This window comes from Triticum urartu, chromosome 3A (assembly GCF_056163025.1).
Source record: "Triticum urartu cultivar PI428250 chromosome 3A, HENAU_Tu73, whole genome shotgun sequence".
Taxonomy (NCBI): Eukaryota; Viridiplantae; Streptophyta; class Magnoliopsida; order Poales; family Poaceae; genus Triticum; species Triticum urartu.
In genome coordinates, this window is record NC_141875.1 from 247211504 (window position 1) to 247232642 (window position 21139).

The window sequence follows — 21139 nt, forward strand, 5'->3', positions numbered from 1 at the left end:
AGGGGAAGGGTCGAACGGAATTGTTGGAAAAAACCAACAACGAAAAGAATAAGCTTGAAGTGGGCTTATAGAAGGCATGTCAACATTATGAGGTGAAAACTTGCCACTCACGGAAAAGATTGGATTGATAACAACGAGGAGACGAGAAACTTATTTCACCAGGAGAATAAATGAAGAAGTTGGATCATTTATGAGCACCACAATTAGCAATGATCCTTAGGGAAAGCTTAAGGTGAAATATAGCCCAAGATAACTCCAATGAAGAGATTAATGAATTGGAAAGGATGTGTTGAGCGAAGAGAAAATGATGGATTTAGATATGTCACTCTTGAAAACCTTGTGATCCATGAAACACGAAGGGAAATTATCAACAATGACATAACACCACCTCAAAAGATATGCGTGAAAGAATTGCACTCCGGATTGCAAGATGGAGAATGCTTGAGCTCCTCTAAAAAGAATCTCAATGAAAACTTCGAGAAGGAATTAAATCCTTTATGAACCCTCATGTAGAGCCTCCATGAAGAACTCTGGTTAAAAGAATGATCACAAAGAAGTGAAGGATGACAAGAATAAGGTTGAAGCCTTGCAATGATTAGATGAAGCTTGCGACGAGATAAATGAGAGATCTTGAAATTCCGGGAAAAGAAAAAGCTGAACACAATTGGAATCAAGAAGTTGATGCACCTCCGGAATAAGGAATTAAACACTTGGATGAACAAGAATAAGAATTACATTATGCTTATCCTTCACCAATTCAAATTGATGACAACCAATGGAATTGGCATACTACTTATTCTCGTAGAAAGGATTAAGATAGATAATGCGCAAACTTGAAGAGGCCTTTGATGATCCACTGGTAGGATTTGAAAGAACGAAAGTATGATAACGTAAGAAAAGGAATCTTGAACAAACCACCGTAAGAATTAAAATGAACGAAGAAAAGATAAAGAAACACCGGCAAGAATTATAAAATGAACAGAGATTGAGAGGATTTAGAAACATGAGAACGAAGAGATCATGAGCCGATTAAAGATCACTAGAAGGAAGGACCGGTAAAATAGGAGAATGATAACTGATAGCTGAGAATGAATAAACCTGAATTGATGGACTCCGGATAACAAACTGAGAAGACTCTTGAATTGCTCCGGATAGGTGAAACGAATACTCACGATCAAAACAATTACGAGAGGATGGCAACAAGCTAGCATCACGAGTCTCTAAGAGAACGGATAAGATATGGAGGAAAAACTCTTCTTTGGTCTTCAAATGTTGAGAATGACGATGAGAAACACCACCAAGAATTATTTAGACACTCTAGAAGAATCAAAACGAAGAGGTTGAGCCAACGATGAAAAGAATTTGAAAGATCTTGGAGAAATACATTTGACTGATGATAATTCATTCTTACGTCAAACTTTGAAAAGAAATTTGAGGATATCTTCGGGAAATAAGAAGAGTCAGGTAAGATCGTCGGAATAGACCTGTGGGTTAGGGCCCACTCAAAAGAAAACACCGTTGAATGATTTGAAAGAGAGGTTGCACCGGTTGAATTAAATGACTTGAATGAGATAACAACCTCGAAATAGGTTGAACGGATCTTGAATGACAAGACGAGCCTTTTGAGAAAGCTTGAGCACGCCGGAACAAATGAATAGTGAGAAGTGAATTATTATGAGGTGCACTGGTATGAGAAGGCATTGAAATGAGGAAAGGGTAAGATCACCAAAGCTTGACTTGAAACCACCGGAGAAGATAAAAGAAACGAAGGAAAAGAATGGAGAGGCTTCACATCAATAAGATGGATACTCGATTAAGAAATCTGAGTCCTTGAAGAAAAACAAGGGAGGGAGGGCAGGAAAACAAAGGCAACTTGGAAACGGATGAAACGAACAACGTTGAGAAGACTTTGAGTTCATCTTGCGGATGTTGAAAATGATCAGATCCACTTGAAGAGAAGCACACCGGTTGAAAAGGATTGACATGACAATCTCGATTATCATGAAGGATTAGTATTCACACAGAGGTATGAGAGCACCTCTTAGGAAAGGTATGGAATCAATATTTGACTTCGAAGCAACTCGAATACCAAAACTCAAAACAAAACAAAGGATTGGCTTGCAAAATAAGCCGGAACAAACATATGATAGAGATTTCGTCCGAACTTTTCGTGGTGGGGCCTACACGGGCTCGATCATACAGCACCATCATGTACAAGGCAGTGCACATGACATACGAAGCATCCCCGAGTCAGCATAGCCAAGGACTCTTTAAGACACAACGAGACCACTGTAAAACCAACCGTGAATAGGCAGACCACTAGACGTCGAACCCCAATTTCATATCATACATCTGTCGGAAAGATATCCAAAGAGCTACTTGAATTCCCACTTATAAACTCCCGAAACTTTCTAGTTATGCAATCAGGTGTTGGGGATACAGGGGAAGCATAATATCTTACCCAAAACTAGCAAATCCTACATCCAGTTGTATCCATCCTTCAACACATAACCAAGAAACCTTCGGAAATCATCTACCTCAACCTTTGAAAAGCATCTGTTATACAAGTTATGGCAATACTCCCGAACTCCCGCCCCAGTACTGGGTGGGGTCGAGGTTATCTCACCAACAACTGCATAAAAGAGATTTTCGATGTCGGCGAACTAAACTTAGGTATTCCAGAACTGCAACGATAAAATTGTGACGACAACACCTCGGAGCTCAACTCCCCGGGACACTGCCACAACCCCTAAATGACAGGAGGCACCAAGAACAATGTTCTCGTCACAAATCGATCGGAACGATTCCAAGATACCGGCGTGATCCTAAAATTTTTTTAGTGAAATTTGAGAAGAGAAGAGTCAAAACTCTACGTCAGGATGCCTTACCAGAGCGATGAAGGCATTGGGGAGTAAAAAGAATTCCTAAACTCTCCGATATATAATTCCTAAATGACTCAAAACATTTTTCTAGACTCAAGTCGTCAGCTAATTCGATCAAGCAGTGGGGGCTCCTAAGGTCGGGGAAGGCTCTGATACCAACTTGTCACGCCCTCGATGCGGCTATATCTCCCACGTGTCGAAGCACGACTTAGAGGCATAACCGCATTGAAAGCAATGTCGCAAGTGAGGTAATCTTCACACAACCCATGTAATACATAAGGGAAAGAGATACATAGTTGGCTTACAATCGCCACTTCACACAATTACATGAATAAAGCATTACAATATCCAAATACAATCAAGATCCGACTACGGAACCAAAATAAAAGAAGAACCCCAAATGCGACAAGGTCCCCGATCGACCCCAACTGGGCTCCACTACTGATCGACTGAAACGAAACAACACAAAGGACAAGGTCTTCACCGAGCTCCTCCTGAGCTTGGTTGCATCGTCGGCACGGACTCATCGGCACCTGCAAGCTGGTTTTGGAAGTATCTGTGAGCCACAGGGACTCAGCAATCTCACACCCTCGCGATCAAGACTATTTAAGCTTATAGGTAAGGCAAAGGTATGATGTGGAGCTGCAGCAAGCGGCTAGCATATATGGTGGCTAACATACGCAAATGAGAGCGAGAAGAGAAGGCAAAGCACAGTCGATAAAAGTATGATCAAGAAGTGATCCTAGAACAACCTACGTCAAGCATTACTCCAACACCGTGTTCACTTCCCGGACTCCGCCGGAAAGAGACCATCACGGTTACACACGCGGTTGATGCATTTTAATTAAGATAAACTTTAAGTTTTCTACAACCGGACATTAACAAATTCCCATCTGCCCATAACCGGGGGCACGGCTTTCGGAAGTTCAAAACCCTGCAGGGGTGTCCCAACTTAGCCCATGACAAGCTCTCATGGTCAATGAAGGAATAGACCTCCTCCCGAGACATTCCGATCAGACTCGGTATCCCGGTTCTACAAGACATCCTCGACAATGGTAAAACAAGTCCAGCTAAAACACCGGATGCACCGACATCCTAATAGGAGCTGCACATATCTTGTTCTCAGGGCAACACCGGATGAACACTACGTACAGCTAAAACCAACCCTCAAGTTTCCCCGAGGTGGCGCCGCAAGTGGCTCTAGTTTGGACCAACACTTAGACAAGCACTGGCCTGGGGGGGTTAAAATAAAGATGACCCTCGGGATGCGCGACTCCCTAGGGAAAAATGCTAGGTGGCAAATGGTAAAACCAAGGTTGGGCCTTGCTGGAGGAGTTTTATTCAAAGCGAACTGTCAAGGGGTTCCCATTATTACCCAACCGCGTAAGGAACGCAAAATCCGGGAACATAACACTGATATGACGAAAACTAGGGCGGCAAGAGTGGAACAAAACACTAGGCATAAGGCCGAGCCTTCCACCCTTTACCAAGTATATAGATGCATTAATTAAATAAGATATATTGTGATATCCCAACAAGTAACCAATGTTCCAACAAGGAACGAACTCCATGTTCCAACAAGGAACAAACTTCAATCTTCACCTTCAACTAATAACGCTATAAGAGGGGCTGAGCAAACCGGTAACATAGCCAAACAACGGTTTGCTAGGACAAGGTGGGTTAGAGGCTTGGTTCAACAATATGGGAGGCATGATAAGCAAGTGGTAGGTATCACAGCATAGGCATAGCAAAAGAGCGAGCAACTAAGCAAGCAAATATAGAAGTGATTTCGAGGGTATGGTCATCTTGCCTGAAATCCCGCAAGGAAGAAGAACAAGTCCATGAAGAAGACAAACGGACGTAGTCGAACGGGTCCTCACAAACGCGACGTTGTCGGAACCAACCCGAAGAAGCACACACCGGAAAGAAGCACACAACATAGTAAACAACCATCGCATAAGCATGGCATGATGCACAATCAAGTATAATGCATGTCTGGTTTAAATATGCATGGCATGGCAAAGAGCACAAACAATCAGACAAATTAAGTGGAGAACAATATGCAACGAGTTGCATATTGACGAAACACCACATGACTTATTTAGTTCTCTCTCGGTTATGTACCCAACAATATTAAATGTTGTTAAACATGGCAAGAGGTGAGGCATAACAAAACTACACCATCCAAACAATTTAAATGGGGCCGGATATAACAAATAACGAATCCTGTAAATCCCCATATGCATTTAGCAATTTGGTGCAACAACAATTTTTAAACATTTAAATGTTATTATCATGATGCGAATGACATGTGCAAGTTTTATGCAATTTTTTATTAAGACTTGATAAGAGCATTATGAAGCATTTTTGTCATCGTGGCGGAAACAAAAGGGGTGCCACGGCGACGATAATGAAACGGTGCCACGGCAATGTTCCAGTTCCGGTAACTCGATTGAGATACCGATGCAAAGGAGAAGTGTGCGGATCCGTGCAAAAGATGGTGGGGCACTCCCGGATACCGGGTGTCCCATGAGTCGACGATGGTGACAACGTAAAAGAGGGGCAACGTGCACCGTCAATTCGAGCACAAAGCAAGCACGAGCATCTCATACATCACACATGCATTCGTTCACGGGCAGTCGTCTCGGGGTTATACCTTCGAAGCGTGTGTTGTCGGAATGGACCAAGTTCGATGTGGTGTAGGGGAAGTAGACGTTCTCGGGACGTTCGTAGTGGAAGTAGTCGTTCTCGCATGCTCTAGGGTCGACGGAAGAGGTTCTCGCGATCACGGCGACGGTAGTTGTACATGTAGGCGGTAGACGAACTTGACGGTTCCGTTACCCGGTTCTTCGGAGACGGAAGTAGTCGTATACGTTTTCATAGAGGTTCGGGGTCAACGACACGAAACTTGACGTCCACGGGGTCTTCCAGGATCGACGGTAGTGGTACTCGGGTCATCGACGATGGTCGTTGTTCTATGCATCGGGCATCAAGGTACTAGCCGAGGTACTTGCCGTACTTAGCAGTTCCGAAGACGGCGGTAGATGAACTTGACGCGTCGTCGTGGTACTTGTTGGTCTCGGTCGAGGCGGAAAAATGTAGTCGAACTTGAGGTGGCCTTGACGATCCCAAAAGCATTCCTGCTTCAGGAGGTCTCTGTCTTGGTCTTCACCGGGCGTGGTACTTGGCGAAAAGGGATCTCCGAAGGTGGCCTGGCGTCCCTGGATTTCGTGGCCTGTCGAGCTACGCAGTCGGCGTGACCCACGTGATGAAGCAGAGAAGGGCGACCCGTTTAGATGAGTTGACCATGTAGTCAACCGATGAGGGCGCTTGCATCTGCGCCGTTGCAGAGGCAGGCAACATGGAGGAAGCCGAACAGCTGCAACTTGTAGGAGGCGACGGATTGGACGTATCCGGGCAGGGGATGGACCTAGACGACGACGGCGGAGCGGACCTTGCCAGAGAATAGGTCGGGGACGGATGAGGGAAGACGGATCCGTTTGATTCCCGGCTAGAACGAGTGCAAAACGGCGGCAAGGCGGAGCTTGGCAGAGCCGTTCATCCATGGCGGGGTCCTGTGGCTAGAGGGCGGCTCGAGCGAGAGGAGAGGGAGAGGTCGAGCGTGAGATGGGATCAGGCAGAGGCATCGAGCGCGGGCGCTCCTTCCTGGCGGCGCGAGCAGCGGGACAAGAGGAGAGACGAGGGGGGATCGGGAAGGACGAGGGGTGGCGACGCTGGTGTTGGGGTCGAAGGAAAGGAGTGGGGATCGGGGAGATGGTGGGTTCGGGGCACTAGGGTTAGGATGGGGGTAGGTGGCTTTGGCCTTGGGCCAGCCCAGGTGTGAGGGCGCAGGCTGGGCTTTGGTCCAAAAGGCTGCGGGGTTAGGATGGGCCTGCGGGGCTGATGGCCTGGACTCTCTCCTCCCTCTCTCTTTAAAAAACTTAAAACTTAAACAGAAAATAAATTGGAGAGAGAGGAAAGAAAAGAGACGGTTAGGGAAGGATTTTGAGCATGGGGATAATTTTCACGGACTCGTAAAAATGTGCACGGTCCACGAAAATTAGGGGAGACATGATTGCAAGAATTTAATTCAAAGTCATTTGAATTTAATTCAAATGGTTTGAACAAGGACTAGGAATAAGAGGTGTCCAAAAATGTTCGGATTTTTGGTGGAGCTCCGAAATGATGAAAGAAAAAATATGGCCATGTTGGAGACCAAGAATTAAGATAACAAAGGCATTGGAATATTTTGCAAGTGTGTTATAGGTGATTCCGAAAATGGAATATTGAATATAGCTCCCTAATAATGGGAGGATATGTTATAAAGAGAATCACCATGTGAATTCCCTCGATTTAAATGGATGAAAGATCCATGCCATTTATTTAGTTGAGTTAAGAAAAGAAATGGCATGATGCAATGCACATGATGTAAAGAACCAAACAAATCACACGACGAAACCCGGAAACCCTGGAAGGCATCTGCAGCTCCGGTCTTGGGTAGTCACATAGCTAGGGTGTGAAAACTCACCCCCACTCAAAAGAATCTTGTCCCGAGATTTAGGATCCGTTGGGAAGAAGGTGGGGTACTCAAGTCGAAGACGATCCTCCCTTTCCCAAGTGGCTTCTTTCTCGGAATGGTGTGACCATTGAACCTTGAGAAACTTGATGTTATGGCGTCGAGTGGTACGCTCGGCTTGATCAAGGATACGAATGAGATATTCCCGATATGTGAGATTATCTTGGAGATGAAGCGTTTCGTGGTCCACTCCACGGATAGGATCCGCGAAGCAACGCCTGAGTTGAGAAACGTGGAAGACATCATGAACTCTGGAAAGATGCGGAGGTAGTTCCAATTGGTAGGCAACTTCTCCTCATTTGGCAAGAATGCGAAAGGGTCCAATGTAACGAGGAGCCAATTTGCCTTTGATACCGAAACGATGGTTCCCTTTAAAGGGCTAACCCGAAGGTAAGCCTTCTCGCCGACTTCATAAGCCATGAGTTTGTGTTTATGGTAATATTGGCTCTTTTGACGAGATTGGGCTGTTTTCAATTTCTCACGAATAACGCGAACCTTCTCTTCTGCTTCCTGAATCATATCTGGGCCAATGAGTTGTCTTTCCCCGGTTTCTGACCAGTTAAGAGGCATTCGACATTTTCGTCCGTAGAGAACTTCGAAGGGAGCATTGCCCAAGCTAGCTTGATAACTATTGTTATAAGCGAACTCCGCAAATGGAAGGCATTTCTCCCAATCCATTCCGAATGAGATGACAGAAGCTCGGAGCATATCCTCCAGAATTTGATTTACTCGCTCTACTTGACCACTTGATTGGGGGTGGAAGGCGGTGCTAAAAGAGAGACAAGTTCCCATAGCATTTTGGAAACTTTCCCAAAATCGAGAGGTGAAGAGACTCCCACGGTCTGAGTTAATTTCCAATGGGACACCATGAAGAGACACTATTCGGGAGATGTACAAGTCGGCTAGCTGGCTGGCAGTGATACTCTCACGAACAGGTAGGAAGTGGGCTACTTTGGAAAGAAGATCGACAACGACGAAGATAGCATTATTCCCTCTCTTGGTCCTGGGAAACCCAGTAATGAAATCCATACTGATTTTATCCCATTTCCATTCAGGAATAGCCAAAGGTTGAAGGGTGCCAGCAGGCCGTTGATGCTCTGCTTTAACACGACGACAGATGTCGCAACTAGCTATGTATTGAGCAATTTCTCTCTTCATCCTAGTCCACCAAAACCTCTGGCATAGGTCTTGATACATTTTAGTACTACCGGGATGAATGGTGAGAGGGGATTCATGAGCTTCCTTAAGAATCAACTGACGTAGATGTTGTTTCTTGGGAACCACCAAGTGGTTCTTGAAGAAGACAACACCTCGCTCATTCATGGAAAAACATTTAGCAACTCTGCTGGCGATGTTTTCCTTAATAAGGGATATGCCCTTATCACGCTTCTGGGCAGCTATGATTTGATCCGTAAGGTTAGGCTTCGCCACTAGGGTGGATAGGAATCCTCGAGGAACTATGTGAAGGTTAAGGTTATGAAATTCCTTGTGGAGAAGTGGTTGACTTTGTTGTAACATCAGGTTGTTACAATAAGATTTACGACTTAGCGCATCAGCCATGACATTGGCTTTGCCCGGGGTGTAAGTTATTCCTAAGTCGTAATCCGAGGTCAACTCAACCCAACGTCTTTGCCTGAGATTCAAATCCGGTTGGGTGAAGATATATTTCAAACTTTGGTGATCGGTGAAGATCTCGCAACGATTACCGAGAAGGTAATGTCGCCATGTTTTAAGTGCATGGACTACAGCTGCAAGCTCTAGATCATGTGTGGGATAGTTTTCCTCATGGGTGTGTAATTGCCGTGAAGCATAGGCAATTACCTGACGATCTTGCATGAGTATGCAACCTAGTCCTTGTCGCGAGGCATCGCAATAGATAATAAAGTCCTTGGAGAAATCTGGTGGTACCAGTACGGGAGCAGATGTCAGGCGTCTTTTCAGTTCCTAAAAGCTGAACTCGCACTGTGGGGTCCACTCGAACCTTTTATCTTTCGTGAGGAGTTCAGTTAGAGGTTTAGCAACCTTGGAGAAATTCTCGACGAAGCGGCGACAATAAATCGCTAAGCCAAGGAAGCTCCAAACTTGCTTGACCGTTTCAGGTGGAGTCCAATCAAGGACAGCTTGAACTCGCTCGGGATTGACAGCAATACCCTTACCAGAGATTACATGGCCTAGATAGGTCACTTCAGGCAACCAAAATTCACACTTGGAGAATTTGGCATAAAGGCGATGCTCTCGAAGTTTCGTCAATACTAGCCTTAGATGTTCGGCATGCTCTTCCTCACTCTTGGAGTAGATGAGCATATCATCGAGGTATACCACGACGAATTTATCCAAATACTCCATGAAGACCGAGTTCATTAACTGAGAGAAGGTGGCTGGGGCATTGGTTAAACCAAAGGACATAACAGTGTACTTGTATTGGCCATAACAAGTAACAAAAGCCGTTTTAGGAATGTCCCCATTCTTGATTTTGATTTGATGGTAGCCCAACCTCAAATCCATCTTGGAAAAGACTGAGGATCCAGCGAGCTGACCATACAGATCATTGATCCTGGGAAGCGGATACTTGTTCTTGATAGTGACCAAGTTGACAGGTCGGTAATCTACAACCATCCGATCCGTTCCATCCTTCTTCTTGACGAAGAGGACGGGGCAAGCCCAGGGGGAGGAACTAGGACGGGTGAAACCCTTTTTCAAGGACTCATCGAGTTGGTTCTTAAGCTCGGCTAGTTCTAAGGGTGCCATCTTATAGGGTCTTCTAGAAATTGGGATGGTTCCTGGAACAAGGTCTATCATGAACTCGACATCCCTGTCAGGTGGGACACCTGGCAGTTCTTCTGGAAAGACATCTGGGAAGTCTCGGACTACCGGAATATCTTCATGGTCTGGAAGGGGGTTGGCATTTAGGGAGTAAAGCTGGCGCTTGGCCACTCGAGTTAAGACATTGACTATCTTGCCCGATGGGTGAGTAAGTTGAACAGTTCTAGTAGAGCAATCAATCTTAGCATAATGGGCTGACATCCAGTCCATACCTAAGATGATGTTTATATCTGAGGACTTGAGAGCTATTAAAGATGCAAGGAAGACAAGTCTATTGACAAGAATTTCATTCCCATGGCTTACTCTAGAAGTTTGCCATCTAGAGCCAGGGGTTTGAATTTCCATGGTAGTGGGCATGTCACAGAATGTCGTGTTATGCAATCGAGCATAGCTCTCAGATATGAATGAATGAGATGCTCCAGTATCGAAAAGAACAGATGCCAGATGGCAATTAAGAAGGAGCGTACCAAGGACGATGTTAGGATGATCATGAGCCTCCTCAGCTGAGACATAGTTGACATGGCCACGTGTAGTGGTGGCTGGCTTGGCGTAGAATGTCTTTCCTGCTGGCTTACCACGGCCAACGGACTTTCCAGAATGGTTGGGGTTGTTGTTCTGGGGACACTCTCGACTGTAGTGACCCGGCTCTCCACACTTGAAACATGTCACAACATTGGGGCGTGGAGCAGCATTAGCAGCGGGGCCACCATAGGGCTTAGGCGGTGCAAACTGTTGGTTGGGGCGAGGCGCCTCAAAGGATGGCCTCGGAATGAACCTGGGTGGCCGCGCTGTGCTTGGAATCCACACCCGGCGCTTCTGAGGTCCAGGGCCGGATGAAGAACCAAAATCATCAGAGTGCTTGCATGAAGCGTCATAGTCAGTCTGGCCTGTCTCAGCACTGATGGCCTTATTGACCAACTTCAGGAAGGAGGTGCACTCGTGCAGATGAAGATCGCGGTGAAGCTCAGGGCTAAGTCCCTTGCGGAACCTTTCCTGCTTCTTAGCATCGGTGGATACCTCTTCAGGAGCATAACATGCCAGATTTCCAAACTCATGACTCTATGCATCCACAGTCAGTCTGCCTTGGGTGAAATTGCAGAACTCTTCCCTCTTACGAACCATGAGACCTTCCGGGATGTGATGCTCACAGAAAGCCTCACTGAATTCAGCCCAAGTAGTGATTTGGCCGACCGGGCGCATAGCCTCAAAATTTTCCCACCAAAGGCTAGCAGGGCCTTCGAGGTGATTGGCATCATAGGTAACCTTATCAGCTTCGACTACATTGGCAGAACATAGCTTGTGGGTGATGCTGCGAAGCCAGTCATCCGCGTCAAGGGGCTCGACAGAATGATTAAACTTTGGTGGGTACAACTTGATAAAGTCATTGATTTACACCAAGTCGTTTCGCTGATGATGTGCAGTGTTCTGCTCAATCCGCTCCAGCAAGCGGTTAGTCTCACGCTTGTTTCTTTCTGCCTCCAGCATAACTTCGGCCAGAGAAGGCGGGTGAGGCAGATTCTCACCCCTAGCTGCACTGGCTTCCCCCTGCTCCGGGGCAGCAGGGTTGTTGCGGGTGTTGACCATCCTATTAAAAACAAGACAATGGTTTAAACAAGGATGGCACAATCTTGGCAAGGAAGTGAAGAATGTAATGGATAACATGAAATGCTTAGATGTTCATTGCACGACATGGTAATATAGAAATTGCCATATATATACCATCGGTCATACACACCGTACATAGTTTAGTACAAGCCCAGGCTAGAGTACAACTACGGTGAAAGACATTACATCTCATCGGAGGCATTCCAAGCTCCTATACATTATTTTCTACACCTCCGGAGCGTGATACACACCAAGTCGTATCCCACGGGTCACGCAGGACTGTGGAGAATACAACTAATACGGTACTAGTGAAACTACTACTAGCTCAGACAGCTCCATAGTAATCCTCATAAAAGACACCACCAAAACCTGGAAGCGGAACATGATCATCTGGGAACGGACGGTCCTGTGGAGCTTGCGGACCATAGGGACTCGGATGTGGCCTTGGTCCCACAAACGGTGGCAGACGGGGACCACGAGGAGGGGTGATGCCTCCTACATCATGCCAGTCCATACAATCTGGCAATCCAGACCGTACGGGGTACAGGTCCATCATGTCCATGTATCCTGCCTGCACAGCAAGTGCAAACCGAGTCAAAGTGGCCTAGTGATCAGAACGAGAGTTGAAGAGCTCCATACGCAAGGCCCAATTTTCGCGGTCCTTGTCCTCGAGCATCTCGGCAGTGGTGCGGAGTAGTGACTCCTCATGTGTAGAGTCATAGTACAAAGCCTGATAGTACCCCTGTGCTCCAGGGAGTGAGGCTGGCATGTAGCAAAAATCGGTGTTCTGGAGCAAGGCAGTTCTGGCTCGAATGATACTCATCATTGAGTAAGCTGCGTCCTGCACGGACATCTCAACAGTGACCCCAAGTCCATAAGAGCAGTGGAGGGGTTCAGTAGCTCCAGGATAAGAGGGATATATCCTGACGGTACAAAGGTACTAGCTCTGGTTGAAGTCTCGGAACTGCTCCTCGACGGTATATTCCGGATACCATCGATAGCCTGTCTCGTCCATCACTCGAACCAACATGGCCGTGTGACCGGGTACATCGAGGCACCGGGTCAGACGAACCACTTGGTTCTGGGAACGGGTGGCCATCTGAAAGCACAGAATAATGCAAAGGCATTAGAATTTCCTAGAAGAAATCGGACGGCATAACGGCTATAAATGCTCAGAAGAAGATTTGAGTCATTCACAATAGTTTGCAAAACCACTCAACAACATCATATCAAGGTTCTGGTTCAACTGACAACATACTAAAAGTAGTAGAAAATGTACTGAGGCTTGTAGCAACAATCCTATAAGCTACTACGGATTAGTAACATGTGAACCTGATAGAGAGATGAGAGCCTAGTCCTTAACCCACGTAGAATGAGAAGAGAATGACTCAGATTAGAGGGCATAAGGTAAAGGTGTAAAAGAGCCTTACGTTCCCTCACACAATCCATTCCCCTACATATAACTAAAGCATTTCTCGACTCGACATCGACCAGTTTGGCTCAACGAACCTACAGGCAGTCCGGCTCTGATACCTATGATGTCAGGACCCCGATTCCAAGTCACATCGATCTAGCCGGTAACACCTCGTATCGCTTTGCGGCCTCACGCACGGTATCCCCACGGGTGTCGCCTTACCATGGCCCGGGACCGTTTGCGCCATTTGGCTCATGTATATGATAGTGTCGCTAGCATCCATATGACAGAGAACCCGGGCCGACATGGCTAGTCGTGAACCCAAAGTGGCACGAACCTATGGGGACAGGCATACATGAATCACATCGCGCATGTCGGTCAACAGCGTGTGAATCCGGGCTGTAGCACTGGGCTAACAGGACTCCGGGGAACCCGGGCTGTAGTAGGCTAGGCGGGACTCCGAATGTCACCGCGTGACATTTCCCCGAAGGGACAGACATAGGAACGAACTGAAACACATGCCGGCCAGTCAAGTGTCCTGAGCAGTAGTGCTGGGCTAGCAGGACTCCGGTGAACCGGGCTGTAGCGGACTAGTATGGCTCAAGGAGCACTAGACTACATTTCCCCATAAGAGAGGCTGCCAAGGATAAACAACTAGATTGTCGGATCCCACACATACCAAGCATTTCAATCATACATACAATATGCTCGATATGTGTAAATACAACATGGCATCACAACAAAACTCTACAACTCAAGTAATTTATTTAAAGGCTCCGGAGAGCCATACATAACATGTTCATATAGGTAGGGGTTACATGACCCGACACTCAAGTCATACAAACATAAAAGCACATGCGGAAGCAAATAAGTCTGAGTACAGACACTAGAAAGAAGAAGGCTTGACGAAGCCTGTCTATCTACATAGGGCTCTCCATGGCCAGAATCACCACCTGGGTGGCAAGTTACTCATCGACGTCGAGGTCTACGTAAAACCCATCAGAGGGGGCGTTGTTGTCGTCTGAAAACAGGATTAAAGAAACATGAGTACAAAGGTACTCAGCAAGTCTTACAACAGATCCTACTATACATGCTCATTCTCAAGAAGGTGGTGGAGTTATTGCAGCAAGCCAGCTTCGACTCTTGGCTAAGCCATCCTACCAGACACCACTGTAAAATAGTTTTCGCTCACGAGTCCACTAATCACCAACACAATACTCCACCGAGGATCCTCCCTCGTCATCCTACGAGAGGGCCATCCTCGGTACTCACACTTATCTTGAGTCTTTTAGTAGTAACCATTAACTTGTCTATGAACTATATAGGCAACCAAGTAGTCCTTTACCGCGGACGCGGCTATTCGAATAGTTTTATACCACATGTTTCCACCACTTAGCGTCTGCAAACGACATGTGCTCCGCAGACTTCAGGCGAAAGCCGACGTGGGTGTAGACCACGACCTGACTAACCACACAAGTCTCTAGTCCAGGTTTATCACCTATTCGGGTTCCATCCGCAAGGAAATCCGGCCGGGGTGTCCTCAATGGCCCCAAACAATGTGTATAGGGTCCCGAGACGCCAAACGGGCGCCCGGCATACCTGGCCACGGTGTATCTACCGCATCATAGCCCACCCCTAGGGTCAGCGCTACGCACGGCCGCCAACACATAACCTATAAACACCAGAAACTAGTTGCAACTCCTGGACAGAGGACGAGAGGGGTCAGTAAGTCGAGCGGGGTCATATTTCAGGGCCCAATGTGTGGTAGTAGCTGAATCTTAAATCACGCATACAGATCTCAATTCTTAGGGACGGCCTCAATGAAACAACCCACCATGTACTCCTACATGGCCTCTCATCGATACCTTTACCAAAACATGTTCAACTCATCCCTCACATTACCGACGTAATCATTTCACTCTAGCCCATCACCCAGATGAACCAGACTTGACACAATTCTAATCATAGCAGGCATAGCAAGGTAGGAAACACATACATGGCTCAATCAACTCCTACACATGCTAGTGGGTTTCATCTAGTTACTGTGGCAATGACAGGTCATGCAGAGGATAAGGGTTCAACTACCGTAGCACACAGCAGTTTGAAACGTTGTTGTCTTAATGCACTAAATGAGAGCAGAAGCGAGAACATGGGATTGTATCGATATGATCAATGGGGCTGCTTGCCTGATGGAGTAGTAGTAGGGTACGGCCCTTCAGTTGGATACTCGGAAATATCTTCGGAGGCAGAACCTACCACGAAAGACACCACAGAACACAATCATCACATGGCAATATGCAACAATATGATGCATGCTATGACATGGCAATATGAGGTGTCCTACCAAATGCAATGTGAAACAAGTTGGTTTTGGTCCATTTGAATCAAGGATTCAAATGGAAGCTTATGTTCTTAAGCCTTGTAAGTGTAGTAGCTTGTTTCACCTAAACAGCAAGGTTAAAATGTTTTGTCATGCATGAAACCATTATAGATGGAAAGATTGAATTTTTCTGATCAAATTTCATATATAACTCTTTGCATTTGGAGTTACAGATTAAAAGTTATGAATTTTTGAAGTTTGTAATTTTTTCTGGAATTTCCTGTATAAGAATAATTCCAGCAATTGAGTTATTGCATCAGGGTGACGTCAGTGTTCAATGGGGACGGTCCAGGTCAAACCTGACCAGTGGGACCCGCGTGTCATAGTTAATTAACTAACTAATTTTAGTTAGTGCTAATCTAAGTTAATTAGTAGGGCGGTCCCACGTGTCATAGACTCAGGGGAAGTCAACCGGCGAGGCCAGACGCGGCGGAGTGGTGCGGGTTTCGTGCTCCGGCGACCAAATGGGCGGCGGAGAGCATCTACGCGTAGCTGGGAGCAAGCCACATCAAGTGGTGGCAGTGGGTGGAGCTAGGGTGGGCGGAAACGTCGCCGACGACGACCTTGGCGATCGCCGGAGTTCGGGCGCGGTCGAAGCCGAGGCTACGGGGCACGGTGAGGCGCGTGGAGTGGTGCTACGGGCTCCTGCGAGTGCGGTGAGTGCGTTGGTCACAATGGTGTGGACGGTGGGTGGTCGGAGTCACGTCGGCGACGAGCTCGGTGGCAACGGTTGCTCGGGTGAGCATGGTGCGGTGCACACGGTGCAGGAGTTAGTTAATGGAAAGGGGGAGGAGGTAGCTGGGCTCACGGCGATCACCACGAGGCAGACGGCGAGGTCAGGGACGAGCTGGTGCTGCGGTGATGGCGAAGGGGATCTCCAGCGGCCGGAGTTGGGGAAGACGGGGTCGGGGCGACTCCAGAGCGGGCGAGCGCTCGGGGCTCGGCCTGCTCGACATAGTCGACGACGGCGGAGCTCGTGGACATGCTGACGCGGCACGGGGACGATGACGGACGCGGTTATCATGGTGGCGCGGGCGCTGCGGCGTCGGCCATGGTGCTTGAGAGCGAGGGAGAGGAGCTGGGGAGGAGAGGGCGTGTCTGCGAGCTCGGGGGAGGAGTGTGTGACCGAACCAGGGCAGCAGCACGGCGAGGGGAGGAAGCAGGGCGGCGGGCAGCTGTGTGGTGCGCGCAGGTGCTGGCGTCGAGCACCTGCCTGCCTGCCTGGCCAAGCCAAGCAGCTCGCTAGAGCGGTGGCTGGGCTGGGCCGGCAGGTGGGCCTGCTAGGTGGTGCCAGGTAAGCCTCTACTCTCTGTGCTTTCTGTTTTTTCTTTTTATTTATTCATGTTCTGTGTTTTTAAATAGTAAAAATACTATTTCATTTAGGAAAAACCTAAAAATATTCAGAGGCACATTTGAAAATATTGTCAACAGCCTAAAAATACTTTCAGGATTATTTGGGCATTTTAAAATATTTATAGGATTTAAATTGCCCAAATGCAAATAGTAATGATTTAATCCAATGACCTTATGATGTCCTAGAAAAGTGTGCACCATTTTTGTCAAAGGTTCTAGACCAAGGCAAAGATGATGAACATTTTAGAAGGGCATTTCAGGTTCATTGAAAAAGATTTTAGCAAACCATAGTTGTTTCCAGGGGGTGCTGGGGGTTCTGTCATCCCCATTTCAGTTTTTTGGAAAAGAAGACATGATGCAACACTCTAATGCATGAACTAGCTAGGGTGTGATATATGAGGATTTTCCGGAATTGTCGTTTGTTATTTCCGGCCTCATTTAAACTTGCCTAGATAGGTAGTTTTCATATGCTTCACCTCTTGCCATGCTAACCAACATTTAATATTGTTGAGTACATAAACGGGAGAGAACTAAATAATTGTTGTGGTGTTTCATCCATATGCAACTCGTTGCATATTGAGCTCCACTTAACTTGTAGTTTTGCTTCTGCATCTTGCCATGCCATGCCTCATAAAATCGGACATGCATCATACTTGGTTGTGCACCATGCCATGTTTATGTGATGGTTGTTTACTATGTTGCTTGCTTCTTTCCGGGTTGCCTCTCTCGCTAGCTTCGGTTTCGTTCCAGAGTTGTGAGGATCCGTTCGGCTACGTCGGTTTGACTCCTTCATGGACTCGTTCTTCTTCCTTGCGGGATTTCAGGCAAGATGACCATACCCTCAAAATCACTTCTATATTTGCTTGCTAGTTGTCCGTTCTATCGCTATGTCGCGCTACCTACCACTTTCTATATCATGCCTCCCATATTGCCATGTCAAGCCTCTAACCCACCTTCCTAGTAAACCGTTGTTTGGCTATGTTACCGCGTTTGCTCAGCCCCTCTTATAGCATTGCTAGTTGCAGGTGAAGTTGAAGTTTGTTCCATGTTGGGATATCATTATTATATCGTATTTACTTTAATGCACCTATATACTTGGTAAAGGGTGGAAGGCTCGGCCTTATGCCTGGTGTTTTGTTCCACTCTTGCCACCCTAGTTTCCGTCATACCGGTGTTATGTTCCTTGATTTTGCGTTCCTTACGCGGTTGGGTGTTACGGGAACCGCTTGACAGTTCGCTTTGAATAAAACTCCTCCAGCAAGGCACAACCTTGGTTTTACATTTGCCTAACAACATATTACCCTTCCCTTGGGTCGGCCAGCCCGAGGGTCATCTTTATTTTAACCCCCCCGGGCCAGTGCTTCTCTAAGTGTTGGTCCGAACTAAGTAAACTGTGGGGCCTCCTCGGGGAAACTTGATATTTGGTTTTACTCATAGGATGTCTCATCCGGTGTTGTCCTGAGAATGAGATATGTGCAGCTCCTATCGGGATGTCGGCGCATCGGGCGGTCTTGTTGGTCTTGTTTTACCATTGTCGAAATGTATTGTAACCGGGATTCCGAGACTGATCGGGTCTTTCCGGGAGAAGGAATATCCTTCATTGACCGTGAGAGCTTGTGATGGGCTAAGTTGGGACACCCCTGCAGGGTTTGAACTTTCGAAAGCCATGCCCGCAGTTATGGGCAGATGGGAATTTGTTAATATCTGGTTGTAGAGAACTTGACACTTAACTTAATTAAAATGAATCAACCGCGTGTGTAGCCGTGATGGTCTCTTTTCGGCAGAGTCCAGGAAGTGAACACAGTTCTCGTGTTACGCTTGAACGTAAGTAGTTTTCAGGATCACTTCTTGATCACTTCTAGTTCAGGACCGTTGCATTGCTTCTCTTCTCGCTCTTATTTGCGTATGTTAGCCACCATATATTCTTAGTGCTTGCTACAGCTCCACCTCACTACCCTTTCCTACCCATAAGCTTAAATAGTCTTGATCGCGAGGGTGTGAGATTGTTGAGTCCTTGTGACTCACATATACTTCCAAACAGTTGCAGGTGCCGATGATGCCAGTACATTTGACGCAACCGAGCTCAAGTGGGAGCTTGATGAAGATCTTGGTCTTTGTTTTGTGTCTTTTCCGTATGATTGGTAGTGGATCCCAGTTGGGACGATCAGGGATCTAGCATTTGGGGTTGTCTTCTTTTATTTTGGTTTTGTAGTCGGACCTTGATTGTATTCTGGATGATGTATGTGTAACTTGTATTTGTGTGAAGTGGCGATTGTAAGCCAACTCTTTATCCCTTTCTTATTCAGTACATGTGATTGTGTGAATATTACCCCTCTTGCGACAAACGTACCATGCGGCTATGCCTCTAAGTCGTGCCCCGACACGTGGGAGATATAGTCGCATTGTGGGTGTTACACAGAGTATCCATCTAGGAAGGAAAAGTGTGTGTTCTTAGATAATCTTTCAAGCTTTTGATCAGTAAAAGGCAAGGGGTAATGATCTTTTCTAGTTGCTTTGTTTAATTTCCTGTAATCAATTACCATTCTATAGCCTGTAACAATTCTTTGTGGAATAAGTTCATTCTTATCATTAGGAACAACAGTAATACCTCCTTTCTTGGGGACACAATGAACAAGACTTACCCATCTACTATCAGCTATAGGATAGATTATACCTGCTTCCAGAAGTTTTAAGATTTTTGTTCTTACCACTTCCTTCATTTTTGGATTCAACCGACGTTGGTGATCAACAACGGGTTTAGCATCAGGTTCCATATTAATTTTGTGATGACATAGAGTGGGACTAATTCCCTTTAAATCATGAAGAGTATATCCAATAGAAGCCCAGTACTTCCTTAGAACTTTCAAAAATCTTTCTTCTTCATGTTCTGAAAGGTTAGCACTAATAATAACAGGATATATCTTCTTTTCATCGAGATAAGAATATTTCAAAGTGTCTGGCAATTGTTTTAATTCAAACATAGGATCACCTTTAGGTGGAGGAGGACCTCCTAGAGTTTCAATAGGCAGATTGTGTTTTAAGTAGAGGACATTGTTCAAAGAAAACCTTATCTATTTCATTTCTTTCATGCATATGTAAATCATTTTCATGGTCTAGCAAATATTGTTCTAAAGGAACAGTAGGTGGAACAACAATAGAAGCAAGACCAATTAATTCATCCTTACTAGGCAATTCTTTTTCATGATGATTTCTACTAAACTGGGAAAAATTAAACTCATGAGATTCATCACCAAATCTAACACCAACAGTTTTTTTCTTACAATCTATCTTAGCATTAACTGTATTCAAGAAAGGTCTTCCAAAGATAATGGGACAAAATTCATCTTGTGGGGAACCAAGAACAAGAAAATCAGTAGAGTATTTTATTTTCCCACACAAGACTTCAACATCTCTAATAATCCCAATTGGTGATATGCTGTCTCTATTAACATGTTTAATAGTAACATCTACTTCTTCTATCTCAAAAGGTGCTATATCTTTCATAATTTCTTCATATAAAGTGTAAGGAATAGCACTCACACTAGCACCCATGTCACATAAACCATGATAACAGTGATCCCCTATTTTAACTAAAATGACAGGCATGCCAACAACATGTCTATGTTTATCTTTTCTATTAGGTTTAGCAATTCTAACAGCTTCTTCACAGAAGTAAATAACATGCCCATCCATATCTTCTTCCAAGAGATATTTAACCATAGCAATGCTAGGTTCTACTTTAATTTGTTCATCAGGTTTAGGTGTTCTAATATAGCTTTTGTTAATCACAGTTGAAACTTTAGCATGTTCCTTAATCCTAACAGGGAAAGGTGGTTTCTCAAGATAAGCAGAAGGAACAACTGGATCAGCATCATAAAGTATAGTTTCTTCTTTAACTGGTACTGGTTCTTTAATTTCTTCTTTAATAAGTGGATGATATTTAAACCACTTCTCCTTAGGGAGTTCAACATGAGTAGCAAATGTTTCACAAAAGGAGGCTACTATCTCACAGTCAAGTCCATATTTAGTGCTGAACTTTTGAAAAGCATCAGTATCCATAAAAGATTTAACACAATCTTACCTAAGTTTAATACTTGACTCTTTCC